Raw genomic sequence first — 16500 nt, forward strand, 5'->3', positions numbered from 1 at the left:
AAACTGTCCAGGGAGGCGGTTTAACATCCCTCTCCCTGTTCTACTGGCACAGACCTGAGCTGGGGTCTGCCAGGTGCTCCCCGCTCACTGCTGCAGTGGTGGGGGCATAGCCAGAGGCCGGCCGATATGGCCCCCTGAAGTGGGGGAGGGGGGTAGAGGGAGGGTTATTCCCCACTCCACCCCCTCTGCCCCTGGCGGGGCAGCACAGTAGGTTCTGCTGCCCCGACCACTGCCACTCGCTACCTGTGTGGGGCAAGTGGCAGGATAACCCCTCTCCCTGCCCCTCGCCCAAGGGGTGCTACTGGCTGGGCTCTGGTCATGCCCTGACCCTGCCACTGGAGTGGTGAGGGGGCAGGGCCCTTGATGGGGGCAGCGTCCCCTGCCGTGGTGTTCAGGGAGCGCGAGCCTCTCCCGGCCGTGGGGGAGGTTGCAAGCAGGGTCAGAGCTGCCACAGACTGCATGAGGCAAGCAGCAACACCAGGGCTCAGAGAGGGCTACAGCCCCCACAAGTTTCCCCCAGCACCCTGCACAGTCTGTGACAGCTTTCTCCACCCCGCAGTGGGGCCCCTGCCTGCAGTGCACCCCACCATCAGGAAGAGGCTCGTGCTCCATGACACCATGACAGGGGCTGCTGCCCTCATCATGGTCACCCCCCCTCACCACTCCAGCAGCAGGGTGGGGCCCAGCCAGAGGCAGGCTGGTACAGCCCCTTAGGCAAGGGAGGGGGGTTATTTCCCCTTCCCTCTGGCATCTGGCGGAGGGTAGAGTTGGGGAATAACACCCTGGCAGTGGGAATAATATCTGGCAGCATCCCCTGGAGGGCAGAGCCACCCCACCTACCCCTGCCTAAGGGGCCCAGACTCTGGCAGGGCCCCACCGTGCCACAGGAGCAGCGAGGGGGATCAACCATGATGGGGACAGCATAGGGTTGCCAACTCTGTCTGAATCTATTCCGGGAGGTTTCATCACATGATGTAATGACATTAATGACTTTACATCAAGGCGGCAAATGCACATTACTATTACATTTTAAAAGCCCACGGGACATCTGTATAAATCAGATTCAACATCTAATATTTATTTTAATGAATACCCTATCATTTATCTTCCGGGTGACTCTCAGCAGTCTCCTGGAGATTTCTCTCTAATTCCTGGAGATCGCAGGGTAATCCTGGAGGGTTGGCACCACCCCCTGTCATGATGTCCCGGATCACGAGCCTCTTCCCAGCAGGGGGGCCACGCTGCAGGTGGGCAAAGCTGCCACAGACTGTGCAGAGGGAGCAGCAGCAGTGGCACTAGAGGGGTTTGGAGAGTTATGGCTCCGTCTGAGCCCCAGTGCCACCTCTTACACTGTGCAGACCATGGCAGCTCTGACCCCCACTCACAGCCCCCCTGCCAGGAGGAGGCTCATGCTTCCCAGACACCATCCCTGGCCAGTTCACTCCAAGCTACTGCTGGGGCTGGCCATGCCCCCAGCACAGCTTCCTGTAGCTGATGGTGTGCTCTAGCGCCCTCCAGCTCCTGGCCTGAGCAACTGCAGGCATGTGCTTGCATTTCCCCAGTCCAAAGGGAATGTCTGTTCAGTTGCAAGCTAGTTCAATCTAAGAAGGTTAGACTAACCTGCAAAGATTGAATCAATTCAGGTTGTTGAATGTCTGTCCCCTAACCCATACGTTATTTATTTTTTAGGCTTGCTTTAAGGGTGGGGGAGAGCAGAGAGAATTATATGAAACATCTGGTAAAGTGATCTCTTATAGCAAGCTTCCAGAGCTAGGTCCCTGAGGAGAGACGAGCAAGTACCACAGGAAAAAACCCTAGCATTTACCCATTATTTTGCACATGCTGAAAAATGCATTGCATAGGAAGATAAAATCTCTCAGTGACAAAAGCAGCTGATGCCAGTTGGACAGACTGGAGATCAGGAAAAAAAGAGTCCTTCAACTCCAGGTCACCAGGTCAAATCGCATTCCTGCAGTAATGGGCCTAAAGTCATTATCCAAGGTGCTTTGGTGACTTGTGTGTATTTGGAGTGGTAGTCTCAATTCATCAGAAACCGCAAAATCAAGTACCGTACCACAGATACTTGGTGCTTAAGTTATTTCTGCAACAAACATTGATTTCTTTGGTCAAGATTTGGCATAGCAATGACAGACTAGTTAAAGCAGCTTCCCTGGAGGCAACCCTTGGATCCTCCCAAACCCCAACTTGCCAGTTAGCACAACTGAGCTGGCATGGTATAAGTGAGAATTTGCTACCAGCAACAGGGTTGCTGCTTGTCTCCACCTAGTTCAGGGACTGTTTGAGGTAGTGCAGCCTACACCCCATCCTTTCCTAAGAATTAGAGGGTTAATGAACAGTTAGCCTCTAAAGTGCCCCCTGCTTTGCCTTCTGCCTGACTTCAAACTGGCATGGTTAAAATCATTCCCCAAACACATGTGTTCGTGAGAGATGGGCTCTGAGAATGTAGGAGGGGAGAAAAGAGATATTCTGTTCTCTCAGAGAGCTTTTTCAGCCTTACAGACTTCAGGTGCTGGCAGTGTAGCCTGTTTTATTCTCCAACATTTGCTGCAGTTGGATCCTTATTGGTTGCAGCATGAAACAGGGCACCCTAACACAGTGATACAGACACAGACCAGGGTGAGCTGAATTTGCAGTGGCAGGCGTGCACCTGTCGTGCCAGGCTTGTGCTACTTTAAGTCAGAGCCTACATGACATGCGGTCCTTGGCTTGCCTGCTAATTCAGTATCATGTGAGGGTGAATGACTGCACAGAAAAAGCTAAAACTGGGTGTTCAAAGATGCGACTCGAGACTGCAGTTCAAGTAAATTAGTTCACTCATGTATAATTTAAATCTTATTTCTTTCCACTTCCAGGAAGCCGAGCATGTACAGGCTAAGCACAATGATGTTAGAGGAGGAGAATCATTTTCCCCACAAGTATGAGACTAATGCATTTGTCAGCTAAACTGGACTCTGGGAATGGGGCAGACTCATGGCAAAGATGAGCAAGTCCTCAACAAGTAAATCTACATAGCACAATTGAGTTTTAAACCCTATTACCAATCAGGAAGAACTTTATTTGCAATGAGGCCCTGTGCGAGTGGGAAGTGGACCCAAGGTGTTGCAGGTATACCATGAAAAGGGTGTGAGATGGGCGGGGTGGGGAATGCAAAGACAGACCAAAATAAAATCAAGAACAGATGATTAAGGCTATGAACGGTCCCTGGCAGCTGAAACCCTACCATCAGGAGGGTCTCTAATTGATGGACCCCATTTCAACCAGTGATGCAACATCCTACGGCAAAACATTTTTCCTAGATCTATGATGTGGTATATGGCTTTGGATCATGCTCCCCACCCTAACATGATGCTTTGCAAAGTTGCATACTGAGGCATAGGAGCTGCCAGTCTGAAAGATGCTAGTAGTGCATTTAGCCTAGCATCCAATCTATGACAGTCAATGGCACCAGTAACTTCAGAAGAAAAGGAAGAATACCCTGCAATAGGCCTGTATGGAAGAATCTATCTAATGCCCATAAGCTAGACAGCAGCTGCAAAGGGCTTGCATTCCTTTCAGAGTTCAAGTTTCCCATCTTTTCTGTTACATCTTCAGCTATACTCGTCATCTTCATACATATTCAGTAGAGCATAGTTTTAGATGAACTCTGTGGATCTGAAGGGATCATTTCACCTTTGGCTTCCAGGATAGTAAAAGGTTCCATGGGAAACAAGGGATCCAGCATCATTGTGTTGCAAAACAACAGAATGATTAGACTTAAATCATTTCACTTTCTTCCCTATATTAGTTACCAGACACCAGTGATGATGTCTATCACACAATAGTTACATGTACAGTTACAGCTGGGCCATTTAAGTTCTTAAATAGTTATTAAAAATGTTCACTACATTTCACTGATTGGATCAGGACACAAAGTGACATTTAATTATTATGCAATATCTGTGTTGTTTAGGCACTCTGAAGCCTTGGTGCAAATGTCTGGAGTGACTTTGGGATCCTTATCTCAGTGACTCAAGAGGCTGGATCAAGTATAAATTTAATGTAAGGCAGGTGCTCATCATCTCTTGCGAAGGTCTCTTTGAACCATACTTCTCCAGCATGACTCTGTGCTGTTCATGTTACAATATTTTGCATCATGACTCTCTGATGCGGCATAACCAGCTGCTTCATTTTAAGGAGCCAGCATTTATATATAGCAATCTCTACTAGAGAAGGAAAAGCATTGTGCAGGGGCCTTAATTTCAAAAGGGAAACATAAGATGAGCAGTAGATTGCATGGCTATTGCTAATTTCATCCCTCAACGACCACACAAAACTAACCACATGGAATATATTTGTCTCATCCTAACAGATGATCTCTATTTAATGGAAGTTTAGGATGCCAAGATCCCTACCATCATGGTTTCACTGCAGAGAACAGTGGCATTTTTAAAACATTTGTAGAGAGGAAGGGGAGATTGACAGTGAAATGCTTTAGCAACTCGAACAACTATATAAAGAGGATGGTAAAAAGGGGAGAAGAACATGTCTAACTCATTACTATGTCCCCACCCTGAAGGCATCTCTGCCTTATCTGCTGAGCCATCCATCCATCACTTAGCTCATAAATGAATCTACAATCATGAAACACTTTCCCTTACATGATTTGGGACACACAGTGAGCAACACCCCACAGTTTAGCATGAGAGCAAAACAATAACTGTTGTGTAGCATTTTGTGCTGTTTATATCCTGAGACAATGGAGATGTCCAAATAATTGTCCATTGTATCCAAAACAGACAGCACAGGAAAAACTCTTCCCTCTGCTTCTCCCTCCCCAGCAGGCAGCCTAGGGGTTGCATATGCTTCTGCCATAACGTTTGCTATTAATACTCCATTTAGCAAACGTTTGTGCTGTGCATGGTGCACCATAAGGCAGGCTCTGTGCTCCTATCCACTTCAGCCATTCGTTTTCCCCAGAGGAGGCATATCCTATCCTATTGTTTCTGCTCAACTGTTTGAAAGAATTATTTTTTCCTTGCTCCTTTTGTTTCTGGAGTTTATTTATATTTCCCCCGCAACATGGAACCACTAGCATGGAAAGTAACTCTACCACCTCACACGGCAGCTTAGCAACATCAGTATAGAAACTGGGACAAGATTTTTAAAGATGTTTAAACACTTAATGATTCAGATAGGTATTTTTGAGCTGAGCAGCAAATTCCTTCTGAAAATCCCACTAGGTCAGAGGTATTTAGAGATATAAAGGAGATCATCGTAAGTGCCAAAATGCCTTTACAAATTTGGCCGCAAGGGCCTGGTCTTAACTGAAGCATTAACCAATGGTTTAACTGTGCTGATAGCAAATGTAGTGCAGTCACAAATTACACTGATAAACTATGAAACTATGAAACTGATACAGTCCCAGCTGATTTTGGCACCAGTGATAGTAAGTGGCTAAAAACAGGAGATACAACCTTTAGGATCCAATAGGAGGAGGGAGAAAATGTTAGTTTATGCTTAGTCTGTTAAATTCAAGGCCAAATACAGAAACATGTACTATGATGTCACAACATTTGGACACGGGAAGGATTTATCAGCTACAATGGACGTGTCCACCAAAGAGTTACAGTAGGCTTGTAAACATGTGTTGACCTTTGTATTTTGAAGATGCAATTGTGTAAGAGTAATAATCCAAAACATACCTCCAAAACATATGCCTTTTCTTAATCCCCAACAAGGCATAAGGCTCCTCCTGTACTAGAGAACTGACAAAGATGACAACATCGAATTATGTTGTCTGCCTTCCTTCACCAATGGGAGGAAGTGAGCAATAAAACCACCAAACACCACCAGTGTTTTCTGCCTCTGTCTTAGTGTTCCAGGGCAACCATTATTCACCATTTAAACAGCCTATTTTCGCCTCTGGGCACCACACACCAGTGATTGACACTGCAGTGAAGGAGTTTTGGGAAGTGGTTGATTGTACATGTGGAAGCTGTGGCATCTCTGTTGTAACAACTTTTTTACCACGGTTAGTCCACAATAACGCCAATAAATAAAGCCACATGAAATGCCACCCCACGCCTGTGTAGTTCAATGAAATTCATAACATTGCCATTAAGTGGTGCCATTCTACACACATGCTCACACCACCCAAGACAAGAGGGAAATCTTGCTCTTTCCTTGAGTCAAAACCACTATGCCAACCTGATGATGATGCTAAACAAAATAAAGGGATCTTTAAGCTTCCTGCAGAGGGTTTGGGAATGGATCCCTACTCCAGCCCACTATATACCCTCATAGCTGGGACTATACCCTATAAAAAGGGGCCTGTCAGTTCAAATTCTTCATACATCAGAGCCCTGCTCAAAGCAGCCACACTCAGCTGGGTGACCGAGACAGAATCTGTGTCTGCACATAAAGAAACAACATCAAACTCAATTAGCATCACTACAGGCAGGCTTCTTCCATCTCTCTGCTTCTCCCTTCCCTTCCCCACGCCCTGCTCTGACTAACTGGAAACATGTACTGACAAGATATGGTGTAAAGTACTCATCTGTTCCTGATTAAGGGTTGGAAATGTAAGACAACAGCAGGCCAGGAAGAAAATCTTGGAAGTAACATCTCCCAGTCAACACAGCCACAATGGATAGGGACAGCAGTTGCACATAATCCAGTTTAAGTGCTCAAAAACTGGTTTAAACCTGTAACAGAACAGAAGTTCAGCACACACAAACCAGTGTCAAAATGGCCAAAACCGGTTTGAGATAAACCTGGTTGAATGTAGTCTCAGACTTAACTGACTGAGGTCAAACATGCTCTGCAGCCCTGGGCTGGGCGGTGCTGTCTGCTCCAGCAGGGCAGAGCAGAGTGGCAGGGCCAGCCCTATCTGGAGTAGGGGCGGGGGTATGGCTACATGCTGGCCCACCTAAGGTGAAGGGGGCAGGGAAGAGGTTTATTCCCTCTCCTTCCCCTGTCCCACCAGCACAGACCCCAACTGGGGGCTGCCAGGCAGGGGTGCAGCAGCCCTTGGCAGCCATATCACCCCACTCGCTGCTTGAGCAGCAGGGGGCATGGCCAGCCCCGGCAGCATTGTGAAGCAAATGGAGATGGCGAGGGGTTTAATTTCTGCCTCTGTCCCCCGTCCCATAGGCACAGACCCAAGCCAGGGGCTGCCTGGCTAAGGTAGAGCAGTCCCTATCAGGCATTTCTACCCTGCCTCACCGCTGGAGCAGTGGGGGGCATGGCCTGTCCCAGCAGCAGCCTCAAGCACACGGGAGAGGAAGAGGGTTTAAGTCCCCCCTCCCTGCCCTGTCCCACTGGCATGGGCCCGAGCCAGGATCTGCCTGGCCAGGGCGGAACAGCCCGTGTCAGGGTCCCCCCTGCCTTGCTGCTCCAGCAGGGATGGGGGCATGGCCAGATACTAGCTAGCATGACCCCCTGAGACAAGGGGGGCAGGGAGGGGGGTTATTCCCACCTCCGTCCCCTCTCCCCTAAGGGAACCCCAGTCAGGATCTGCCTAGATGGGTGCAAGTGGTAGAGGTGGTGGCCATGGCTAGCAGACCCCAGCTGCAGTCCCCTGCTGGGAGAGGGAATGGAAGGGAAATAAACTCCCTCCCTACCCTTGCTGCTGCAGCAGCGAGACAGGGGACAGGGGACACCCTGACACAGGCTGCTCCGCCCCAGCCAGCCAGACCCTGGCTTGGGTCCATGTCACTCAGACAGGGCAATTAAACCTTCCCCCTCCGCGGTTCCCTTCAGGCTACTGCTGGGGCTGGCCACAACCCCTGCCATTCCTGCAGCAGCAAGCGGGGGTCGGGGGGAGAATGCCTGATGGGGACTGCTCTGCCACAGCCAGGCAGACCCCAGCTGGGGGCCCAGGGGGAGGGAGGGGGGAAATAAACCCCCTCCCTTCCCCTTTGCCTCAGGGGGCCATGCTGAGCCAGCATCCAGCCATGTATCTGGACCAGCATCTGGCTGCAGCAGCAAGAGGGGATGGGACACTGTCATGGGCTTCTTTGCCCCAGGTAGGCAGACCCTCACTTGGGTCCATGCTGGTGGGACAGGGGATGGAGGATTAAACCCCCCTCTGTTTCCATTCACTTCATGCTGCTGTTGGAGCTGCCCATGCCCCCTGCCACTTAAGCATCGAGAGCAGGGGTGGGAAATACCTGTCAGGGGCTGTTGTTCTTCCTTCCCCCTCCAGGCACATTTTGGCTTGGGTTCCTGCAGGCCAGGGTTGGGGTTTAAATCTGGGGGTTTAAATCTGCACTTTGCTGTTTTTTGCTAAGTGTCTTCAAGATTTGTCTTTCAAATTAGATGCAGCGAGTGAATGTATCATTGAGGAAAGTGTGAGGGTAACAGCTAAAGGCATGTATAGTGTAATGGCAAACCATGGCTAACCATTTAAGCCTCCCCTTCCTGAAGACTTTATCCATAACTCCTCTAATATTCTACTTCAACACTCCACATAGCACTGCCATTACTGTCCAACCCCATACCAATAGTTTTGCCAATGCATATCAGATCTGTCTTAGTACTCTACAGACACCTCCAAGTCTACAACTCCCGTGAACAAAAATGTTAGCAGTGGCACATCATCCATCTGTTTGCAAAAGCAGCCAAGAGACACCACCAAATTCCCTTTTAAGCCACATCTACAGAGGGAAGAGACTAATATACTAGCTCAAAACATCTATATTGTCTACCATGGTAAAGTGCACTGACTGTGAAGCACCATGTAAGCTATTACACCAGTTTCCATTTTCTCTATGCCCCATTACATTGTCTGCTAAAGGAATGTCCATAAATCCCACTGACATTAGTCTTTGCCCCCCCACCCACCCAAGTAAGAACAGCACTAATAATTTGGGGATATATACAACCAGTATGCATTGGCCCTCATATGGTCTGCAGATGTATACTTTACTCATTGGCTCTCTCACCCTTCATAGGTAAGACCAAGATATGTTGCTTCCATGTCTTACAGACATACAGGCACAGAACTTGGTGCACTATAGTATTTACCTGTCAAATATACATTTCTAGAAGCCTCAGTCACAGCTCAGAGGGTGAAACCCTGCATACTACAGGCTACATGTACAGTGTTCTTGTACTTACCCCAACAGAGGCTACAAGAACCTCCCCTGCAGACATGAAGGAGAACATTTCCAGCTTTGGAAAGAAGCAGCATCCTTTTCTGTAGCATGTGCTGCTGGTGGTAGCCTGAACACTCAGCTTCTGAAGAGCTAGTCATGTCACTTGGCCAACTGCCCACTCCCCACAAAAGGCAATGGGATACCAGCCAATGGCCATCACTTTACCACTGGGTTCAGATTCTGCTCAGCTAGCACAAGGGTTTAAGCAGCTCCTTCACCCTCCTCCTTCACTTGTCCATACATGTAGCACAGGACAGGAGCTGGCTCCTACTCAGCTGCACTGCCGCTAATGTGAGGTTTGGGGCTGTTGTTTCTACACTGCATTTTCTAATCTAGGGGAATTAGTACTCACAACTCAGGAAAGATCCCTTTGGTTTGTGGGAGAGATGCTGGATGCCTAAGACAGTTGTGACTGGTTTACTTCCTTTAGTAAAATTCATTAGCAATCCCATACTTAGATGTTCTCTCCTCTCTCAAAATAAAGTGTATATAATTACATCAGTTTGTCTCACTCTAGAATCAGAAAAAAGGTTTTAAACAAACCCTCAGTCATACTTAACTAGCCCAAGACAACCAGCAACAGACTGCTAAATGACTGAATAGGCTTTCAGGATAAGGCAAAAATATTCTGGCAAGGCTAGCAGTCTCATTATTTGAATTACATCTTAGCACATTATGCAACAGTATTATTATTCACAGCAGTGCAATCAGGCTTCATTTCCACAGCTGGAAAGGATGAAAGCCCCACTGGAAAAAGCCTCCCAGAGACTCTCTACAGCTTCAGTCTGGCCAATTTGCATACTCCTGCTGCAGACCAGAGGGTCTGGGAAAGGCTCTCTCTAAAGTATAGTCCCTACCTCAGGCAGATAGTTCCCAACCACCAACAGAGCAGGCAAATTAGGTGAAAGTTGTGAACCTACTGAAGCCCATAACAGAACTCCCACTGACTTCAATAAAGCCAGGATTTTGCCTCTTATGTTTTTATGTATCACACACCACAACAGCACATATAAAGAACAATATTGATCATCTCAACAAAACGCAAAGAAGAAAATAAAATTAAGATATTTGCACTGAAGTGAACAGAGTTCTGGCCATTTTATTACTATTGGCAAAAACCAAACTAAGATCAGTTATAATCTGTGCCAAAAAAAGGACCTTTCTGAAACACAACAACTGGAAGAACTGTGCAGTGCATAGATCACGGGAGTTCTTTGGTCCTGACTGTAGCCACCTGGTTGACTCTACGCAGACATGCACATTACTGGTGGCTCCTCAGTCCTAGGGAAATTCAAGGCCCTGCATGGATGATGCAAACAAGCACAGGAAAATCTGAAACTGGTAAAGGAGGCTCCTGCATACCCAGTTAAATTCAGCTTTTCTGACCCCCTTAGGTACAGAGATGGCATACACTCACATCTAGGCTTTATGCTTTTCCTCTGAACTACCACATATAGAGCTTTCATCACCATCCACCATCCCACTACCAGAAAACAAGAAGATAATTTGAGTCTGAAACTTTAAAATATTTTTTTTCAGAGCTAGTTTGGGCTCAGTAAGCGAGAATAAGGAAGCTCAAGGGGGAAGCTAATTTTATAGAAGTTTACGGGGTTTTTTGATCATTTGTCTCTGACTAGAACTCAGCGTCTTATCTAGTGCAAACCAACATTTGTATATACAAGTACAGTACTACAATGCAGATACTTAAATCCTTACAGAGGAATCTATGATGGGGATTCAATCAGCATCTCAAAGTTTCAAGTCTAGGAACTGCAAGGACTTCAGGGGTAAAAGGACAAATCCCAGCTTAGCAACAGTAAAATGGAAATAAGGAGAAAAGCAAGTATAAGCCATGACTGAAGTACATTCCCTACTGGACACCCTTCTGTAGAGTCTCCCCCTTATTGGTCCCCTTGGTGAACCCGGAGAGGGTTCCCAGCCTGTCTTGCTCTTAGAGGAATACCCCCCTATCACCACACCTACAGAACAACCACAACCCAAATTAGAGGAGTCAAGCACCTGCAAATCCCCCCCGCCAAAAAATCAGTGGTACCTGCAAGTGTCCTGCATCTATGAAAAAAATCAGACTCAAGAGGCCATCCTTAACAGACTAGCTGACGGCAGTATACTGAGGGATACCCAGCATGGGTTTGTTGCAGGTAGATCTTACTTGACCAATCTTATTTCCTTTTACGACCAGCTGACCTATCACCTGGACAAGGGGGAAGAGATTGATGTCATATATCTTGACTTCAAAAAAAAGCCTTCGATCTGGTATCCCATGATCACCTCTTGGCAAAACTGGCTAACTGCGGCCTTGACCTCACCACGATCCACTGGCTGGGGAGTTGGCTCCGTGGCAGGACCCAGAGGGTAATGGTTTACGGAAGCCAATCATCTTCGTGCGCGGTCACCAATGGGGTCCCACAAGGCCTGTCCTAGGGCCTATACTGTTTAACATCTTCAGCAACAACGTGGACGTTGGTGTCAGAAGCGGACTGGCCAAGTTTGCCAATGACACCAAACTCTGGGGTAAAGCATCCACACCTGAGGACAGGAGGGCGATCCAGGTAGATCTTCACAGGCTCATGAAATGAGCAAGTGAGAACCTGATGGTTTTCAGCACTGAAAAATGCAAGGTTCTCCACCTTGGGAGGAGAAACCTGCAGCATGCTTATAGGCTCAGCAGTGCTACGCTGGCTAGCACTATGGACCAAAGGGACTTGGGGGTCATTGTTGACCACAAGTTGAACATGAGCCTTCAATGTGATGCTGTGGCTAGTATAGCAACCATAGATGTTTCTCAAGTAAATCCCAGGACGTCATTCTCCCCTTGTACTCGGCCTTGGTGAGGCCGCAGCTGGAGTACTGCATCCAGTTTTGGGCTCCACAATTCAAAAAGGATGCGGAGAAGCTTGAGAGAGTCCAGAGGAGAGCCACGCACATGATCAGAGCTCAGGAAAACAGACCTTACGATGACAGGCCGAGAGCCATGGGGCTCTTTAGCTTGGAAAAGTGCAGGCTCAGGGGTGATCTGGTGGCCACCTATAAGTTTATCAGGGGTGCTCATCAGGATCTGGGGGAACATCTGTTCACCAGAGCACCCCAAGGGATGACAAGATCAAATAGTCACAAACTCCACCGCAACTGATTCAGGCTGGACATAAAGAAGAGCTTCTTTACTGTCCGAGCCCCCAAGGTTTGGAATAGACTGCCGCCAGAGGCAGTTAAAGCACCCACTTCAAATGCCTTCAAGACACATTTGGATGCTTATCTTGCTGGGATCCTACGATTCCTGCCGACTTCTACCCTTTGGGCGGGGGGCTGGACTCGATGATCCTCTGGGGTCCCTTCCAGCCCAAATGTCTATGAAATATATTATCTTTGCAGCGCCCCCAGAAAGGAGGAGTTACCCCTGCTTCGTAAAGGAGGTACCAAGGCTTGCAATGAGTGCACCCCCTGACTGGCAACGCTCACTGCTTAGGCTCACGTTCACTTAAGAGGGCTGAGACAAATCGTTATTCCTTCCTACGTTTGGGAGCATTTGTCTGCAACTTTACAACCCTTACATTTTCCAGTGTAAAATCTAACAGCACCTGTCTCTTTGTCCCTTTCTATATAGTGCTGTACAAACCCAAAGCAAAGTTGCCGTGTCGCATCTTTTAACAAGTCCATTCATTTAAGCTATTGGTGGTGCTTCAGGGTCTACTGTTTCATGAAATGAACTTAAGCTGTAGCAACCAAAATTCAAGTTAAATGAAAGGAGAAATTGCAACAATCAATATAACCTGCCTGGATAGCTTGCAGAATAGCCATTACTAGCAAGCTTCAAGGATAAGACCGCATGTTCCTGTACTGGGGATAATTTAAAGCAGCATGACCCTAATTTTCTTCCAATGCTGGAACATAAGTCATAGCTTAGATCAGACCCCAGGTGCATCTACTCCACCATCCTGTCTGCTGCTGTTCTAAAAGTTTCAAAGAATGATACAAAAAGCTCAATAACAGACAATTATGGAATAGCCTGCCCATAACAGAAACATCTTCCTTGTCCTCTCAGACAGAGGCTGTCTCATACGCAGATGCAGGTTGGTTTTCATTCCTTATCTATACAAACTTCCAATCATTTTGGGAATATGGCTCTTGGCCTAAACATTTTGTAGCAGTGAGTTATGAGTTAATTCTACACTGTGTCAAAAAGCACAAAGGAAAGGACCAGCTGGACACTGCTTACGCTGAATTAGCTTTAAAGTCCCTGCAACCGAGCATGAAAGGCATCAAACAATTGAAGATTCAAAGCCAAAGCCTTTGTTGCTGAACTAAGAGTTCTCTACTCCAGAATTATTTTGTTTACAGGCACTAAATTGCTTTGCACAGTTTACGGCAATAGATGTGAGCAAGCTATTCAAAATGAACAATGTCTGGAGGAATTCAGCCCTCTTCCTGCTTGCAAATTATCTGCACAGTTGGATTTTTATTAATTGATTTTATTCTTCCTTTCTTTGCTTTCATATTCCCCTTTCCTTTTTCCCCACCTTCAGCTGCCTCCATCCCAACAGGCAGCAAGTGTTTTCCTTGGAAATTGCTGGCTGGCTGTCAAGACCCCCAGGGATGAAGTGTCACTCAAGACAGAAGTACTAGCAGGGGTAATGAAATTATGAAAAGGGCAGGAGATTCTTGTAGTGCTGCTGTCATATGTAGCAATTAGGCAACAAAAACCAGTATCACCATGCAGCCAAACACTCTTATTACAGAGCCCTGTAAACAAGAGGTGTGTAATCCAAGCAGTCTGTAGAGAGATGACCAAACCTACTTAGAGCAGCTTCCAAGGTACCTCATATCACTAGACCCTCTGGTTAAAAGCATGGCTCTACCCTGAATTAAACTACATAAAAATGGAAGCTTCTTTCACCACATATCTGCCCTGCGTTACTTTGAACATGAGTGTGTATATGCAATACAGAAGATAGTATATAAGGTATACATATATAAAAGGAAAGCATTTCTTGATTTTTGCCCATCAGCCATCTACACAATTCAGAGAATAAATTCTGCTCTAGCATATGGTTAGCAGAATTTTAACCAGGCATGACTCAAGAATCCATCTCGACTTTGCTCCCAAACTATTTATAAGGCTGGCAGATTGAATAAAGAGAGGTTTATTCTACCATCACCCTCCCCCCAACCCCACAACTGACCAAAATTACTCATACACAAACATATACAGGGACATTTTCTGTGACAAGGGTCACATACTAAAAAAGGACAGTTCATTTAGATCTCAAAAGGTAGGCCTCAAATTAAAGGGGAATGTGGCAAACCCCAATAGAAAAAACAAACAAACATATTTCCAAGGCTTGTTTTTATATAAAATTAAAGTATTCTGAGTTTGGATTTAAAATCTTTCCCAGAAGAGCTGGAAACCAAAATACAGTAGCATTGTCTCAGTGAATGGAAAGGAAACTTGATTACAAATAAAAATGAAGCTGATTAAATCATGGAATAAAGTGCAAATTTTGTAGAAAATATAATAAAAGCCACCATCAATGCTAGACCAGGAACCTCAGGGTGTTAATTTAGTACAATTGAATAAGCTTAAGTGTAAAAAAAATAAGGAATTTATCCTTTAGATAATTAGAAATCAGGAGTAATAGCACTCAGCAATCAAATCAGTGTCAAAAAAAAAAAAATCAGTAAGAACAGTTACCCTCACAGCTTATGCCCTTGTTCCTTTTGGGGATAGTAGAGGTATGCCTTTCTACTCATGTATACTGTGACTCTCTGGCGCTCCCGTCTACCAAGCTCCATCTGCCAAGAAATGGCAAAACAACTAAGTGATAACAGAGCTGATGAAAAGTAATAGAAGATACATGTCACATTCTTATCAAATATAATCCAAGCAAATCTGCCCTTTCAAAAAACTAGCCTAGTCTGTAAAGCATTTTGGTTATGAAAAGCTCCATCCAGGTCTGGTAGTCTTGTACTGTACCATTTGTATAGGGAGTAAGGATTTGCCTTGCCTCCTATGAAGCACTGGTACACATATAGTACTATGATCAAAAGCAAAGCATTGGGAGGCAAGGTTCTTTGTGTAAATGTGATGTATCTTTTAGACTAACTGAGTCGTTGGAAAAATGTTCCTAGCAAGCTTTCGGGAGCAATCACCCTTCTTCAGGCATAGGAAGTCTCTGCTGTTCTGAGACTGCAAGGAATAAGAGAAGCTAAAAGTGTAGCAGGATGTCAGTGAGAATGTAAATAGGTAGAAATTAGGAAAAGGAAAGGTAAAGTAGGGAAGGGAGGGTGGGAGAAGCCAAAGATGAGTAAGGGAGGCAGTGCAGTAGTAGTAATTCAAGGTAGAAAAGAAGATGTCTGTGAAAAGGGAAATAGCTGGAAATCAGGAAGACAAAGGGCAGAAAAGTAGGGGTGGGGAGGGGAGAAATGGGGGAGAGGGGGAAGAGAAATGTAAGAGGTCAGGTCTGGCAGGTACCTGGAGAATCACGTCAGGCGGGTTGCAATGCGTCATAAATCCGGTTTGCGTTCATTCTCGTGTGCAGCTGTTGTTTGGTTTCTCCTACATATTTTTCATCAGGGCATTTGGCACACTGGGTGAGATATTACATTTCTAAAGGTGCAGGTGTAAGATGCACCAAGGAGAATACCTGTGATCGCCATCTCACAAATCTCAAAATGGCCTTCAGCCAACAAGGACTCTCCTCCAGAGAGATAGATTGCACTTTTAAAAGAGCCACCCAGCTACCATGTGAAGATTTGCTGCACTACAAAAAGAAAATCCCCACAAATCACACACCATTAGTTATGGCATACCACCCCTCCCTGAAACACAGAAAATCCTCAAACAATTGCAACCCACACTAGAAGAAGACGACCCATTTCTTATAGAGATCTTTCCAGAACCACCCATCCTATCCTTTACACAAGCACTGAACCTTGCTAACCTCATCACCAGAGGCAACCTCCCTATGACCCAAACTGCACCAAATGGATCCAGAGCATGCCAGGACAAGAAATGCAAAACCTGACAACACATCTCCACCACCCATACAATAAGTACACCCCAGAACAGAACCATCACCATTCCTGGATCTTACACCTGCACCTCCAGGAATGGTATCTCTCTCATCCAATGCACCAAATGACCTAATGGAAAATGTCGGAGAACCTAAACAATGGCCCACCAGCATGAATGCACACTGAAAATTTATCGAAGACAAGAATACCTAACCACCTGTGAGGGCACACTTCTCACAAGACAATAACTCTCTTCCCAACCTCTCACTTCTAATTGTCAAAGGGAACTCACAAAACATCTTTTATAGACAAG

The 16500-nt window shown here is 46.3% G+C and overlaps 1 protein-coding gene across 2 annotated transcripts in view; it reads right to left on the reverse strand.

Moving 5' to 3' along the window:
- Positions 1 to 16500, reverse strand: part of ARHGEF9 (Cdc42 guanine nucleotide exchange factor 9) — a 360924-nt gene that overhangs the window by 325799 nt on the left and 18625 nt on the right. Inside the window, exon 3 of one of the 2 annotated variants that reach the window (XM_090059155.1) lies at positions 6534 to 6704. The exons of the other annotated variant lie outside the window; for it this stretch is intronic. The gene's annotated coding sequence lies outside the window, so the exon portion shown is untranslated. The remainder of the gene's footprint in view (positions 1 to 6533; positions 6705 to 16500) is intronic. 2 annotated transcript variants of the gene reach the window in all.

The sequence above is a fragment of the Crocodylus siamensis genome, chromosome 8 (assembly GCF_052110815.1).
Source record: "Crocodylus siamensis isolate JL-2025a chromosome 8, ASM5211081v1, whole genome shotgun sequence".
Lineage (NCBI taxonomy): Eukaryota > Metazoa > Chordata > Crocodylia > Crocodylidae > Crocodylus > Crocodylus siamensis.